General features: G+C 57.1%; 1 long non-coding RNA gene across 1 annotated transcript; it reads left to right on the top strand.

Moving 5' to 3' along the window:
- The first annotated feature begins 1,712 nt into the window (after positions 1-1,712).
- LOC115948948 lies at positions 1,713-3,491 on the top strand. Its single transcript, XR_004082683.1, has 3 exons — positions 1,713-1,810; positions 2,047-2,132; positions 3,323-3,491. It is a non-coding gene; the product is annotated as an uncharacterized LOC115948948 (long non-coding RNA).
- The last annotated feature ends 45 nt before the right edge of the window (positions 3,492-3,536 follow it).

Below are 3,536 nucleotides of genomic sequence, written 5' to 3'. Positions count from 1 at the left end.
AGAGGCGAAGGCTGGGCGGCTCTGGGGCTTTTCCAGGAGCTGGTGACAAAGCCTGTCACTCGCCACGCTGCTGTTGTCTTTCAGGGAGATATTTGAGATATTTGCTCTGCCTCGGGGGCTCCTTCCCGGAGGGATGGCATTTGTCACCGCGTTAGGGATGCGGCGCGTCCCCTCTCCTGACGCCACGTTCCCGTGAGCAGGAGCACATCCCGCTCCCGCAGCCCTGCCCGGAGCATCCCCAGGTGCAGAGATCCATCTTCCCTCCCGCCGGGGACCGGCCCCAGCCCCGGCCCCATTGGCATTCAGCCGCCGCCGCTCCCGGTCCGAGCGTCCTCGGGGGCCGCGGCCTTGATTGCAGCCTTGGGCTTCATAAATCAGCCCGGGAGGCCGGCGGAGCGAGGGGGGAACGGCAAAATGGCAACGGCACAGGCAGGGGGCGAGCACGGCCGTGCCGATGGGGAAGGGGGGGCACGGGGACCCGCATCGCCCTGTCACTGGGACAGGATGCAGGGACCGGGATCACCCTGTCACTGGGGTGGGACACAGGGACCAGGATCACTCTGTCCCTGGGGTGGGATGCAGAGACCACTTCGTCACTGGGATGGGACACAAGGACCACTCTGGCACTGGGATGTGACACAGGGATCACCCTGTCACTGGGATGTGATTCAGGGACCAGCACCACCCTGTCACTGGGTTGGGATGCACGCTGGCATGCCAGGAGCTTTCCCAGGAGGAGAACAGCTTCTCCCATCCAGCACTACAGCAGAGGCACCTTTGTGTCCAGGGATGGTGCTGGAGCTGGGACCTCCCCCGACGCCCTCTGGATCCCCAGGTTTGGGCAGCCTCAAGAGGTTTCCCTTGGGAGGGATCTGCTGCCTCCTCCTCCTCCTCCTCCTCCTCCTCCTCCTCTTCCTCCCATCCACGGCTCCGCAGGATCCTGTCACAGCCCCTGTGTGACCTGCCGTGGCACCGTGCCCGTGGAAAGCTGCAAACCCGACCCTCAGCTGCCAAAACAGCGTCAGAAAAATCAGGAAATCAGGTGCAAATGGCGAGAGGAGATTAACGGGAGAGGAGCAGTTGAATCAGGGGCCATTAACAGATTAAATCATTACACGGAGTCAGATCGGCGCACAAATAATATGAATAATAAACGTGACTCGGGGGCAGCAGCTCCTGCTTCCCGTTTATCTCAGCCAGGAGGGAGGGCTGGTGACTGCCACCCCCACGTGGCGCAGGGACAGAGGACACTCGGGTTGGGGACAGTGACAGATGTGCCACCGTGACCCTGCCCCTTTCCGTGGGGCCCTTTTGGGGCCCAGCAGCACCCTGATCACCCCAATCAGGTTTTGTGGCCCCCACAGCCCTGCAGGGACCACCCTGAGCCCCTCTCCCCATCCATCCTTCCCTTCTCCTCCCCATCTCCTTCCCAACTGTGTTTCCTTCCCCTCTGGAGAAGGGGAGCAGCCACGTCCCTGCTCTGCTCCAAAAGGTTCAAAGGCAGCACAAACACGTCAGTAAAAGCTCCAAACAATGGGAAAACATCTTTTCTCCCCAATTTAATTTCATTCCAGTCACCAAAAACCCCGAGGAGCTGGAAACAAAGCCTGAGCAGCCTCTGCATGGGCACGGGGAGGGGGCCGAGCCCTCCCTGGGCTGCCACAGGGTTAATTCACGTCTCAGCACCGTCACACTGATTCTGCCGGAGAATCCTTTCTTCCCTAAATTCCTGCTTGCCCAGGAAGGCTGGGGAAAGTCTGAGCTGCTGCGACAACACCTGGGAACAAGAATTATTATGTGGTGTGACAAGGTTTGATGAATTCCTGTGTGCCTGGGGGAAGGGACTAAGTAGGTGAATGAAGTGCGAATATTCTCAGTGACAATCGATAGCCTCGATTGAGCCGTCTGGCAGATGTGACATTTGGGTTTCACTCCTTGGACAGACTCACGGGATTGATGGCCTGGGAGCAGCAGGGAGTGAGGGCTGCAAGTGGCTGGCACGGCCTGGGCACAGGGTTGGGGTCATTGGTTTTGGGATTTTCCCAGGATTGTGCCAGGATTGCCCCAGGATTGTCTCAGAATTGTCCCAGGATTGTCTCAGAATTGTCCCAGGATTGTGCCTGGATTGTCAGGTAAGGGAGATGGGTTTGGGATGGTGGATTTGGGATGATGGGTTTGGGGTCACTGGTTGGGGTTATGGCAATGGGGTGGTGGATTTGGGATGACGGGTTTGGGGTGTTGGATTGGGGATGATGGGTTTGGGGTGGTGGATTGGGGATGGTGGATTTGGGATCACTGGTTGGGGTTATGGCAATGGGGTGGTGGATTTGGGATGATGGGTTTGAGGTGATGGATTTGGGATGATGGGTTTGGGGTGTTGGATTTGGGGATGATGGGTTTGGGCATGGTGGATTTGGGGATGATGGGTTTGGGCATGGTGGATTTGGGATGATGGGTTTGGGGTGTTGGATTGGGATGATGGATTTGGGGGTGGTGGATTGGGATGATGGGTTTGGGGTAATGGAGCTGGGATGATGGGTTTGGGGTCACTGGTTGGGGTTATGGAGATGGGGCGATGGACTTGGGATGGTGGTTTTGGGATGATGGATTTGGGATGATGGATTTGGGGTGATGGATTGGGGATGGTGGGTTTGGGGGGGTGGATTTGGGATGATAGATTGGGAATGATGGGTTTGGGATGGTGGGTTTGGAGTGGTGGATTTGGGGCGATGGGTTTGGGGTCACTGGTTGGGGTTATGGAGATGGGGTGGCGGATCGGGGATGGTGGATTTGGGGTGATGGATTTGGGATCATGGGTTGGGATGAGTGGTTGGGGTCATGGGTTGGGGTTATGGAGATGGGGTGGTGGATTTGGGGTGATGTGTTGGGGTGCTGGGGATTTGGGGGCGATGGGTTGGGGTGATGGTTTGGGGTGCTGGAGCTGAAGCCACACCCTTGCAGGGAGCTCTTTCCCAGCGTGAGGGTGGTGCCTGGGCCACACTGTGGAACTGCTGAAAGGGAGAGAGGAAGGGGGAGCGGGGGCACCCCACAACCCCAGCCTGCGGTGCCGGGAGCTGGTTCCCACCAGATCCATCCCATCCCATCCCATCCCATCCCATCCCATCCCATCCCATCCCATCCCATCCCATCCCATCCCATCCCATCCCATCCCATCCCATCCCATCCCATCCTCCCATCCCCATGGCTCTGGGATTCCCGTCACATCCCAGCCCCGAGCTGCTGCCTCATGCCCGGCACGGCCATTTGTTTGTGCTGCTTTCAGGCAGACTGATGGCTTTAATGGCACATAATCATTTTTCAGGAGTCATTTGATGCCACTAATCATGGCTGTGATCCGGCACGCCGGGATGTGTAATGACAACGCTGAACAGGAAAAATGGCACTCGGATCCTGCGCTCTTCCCGCTCTAATCTATATTTTACCACATCTTTCTACCTAATGATACTTATAACTGTTAATAAATGACTACTTAGGCACTTCCTTTTTTTTTAAAAATTTTTTTTTTTTTTGTGGCA

This window comes from Geospiza fortis, unplaced genomic scaffold (assembly GCF_000277835.1).
Source record: "Geospiza fortis unplaced genomic scaffold, GeoFor_1.0 scaffold135, whole genome shotgun sequence".
In the NCBI taxonomy this organism is placed as follows: Eukaryota; Metazoa; Chordata; class Aves; order Passeriformes; family Thraupidae; genus Geospiza; species Geospiza fortis.
Note: the sequence above shows the minus strand (reverse complement) of the source record. Positions and strands in the feature narration are given on the sequence as shown.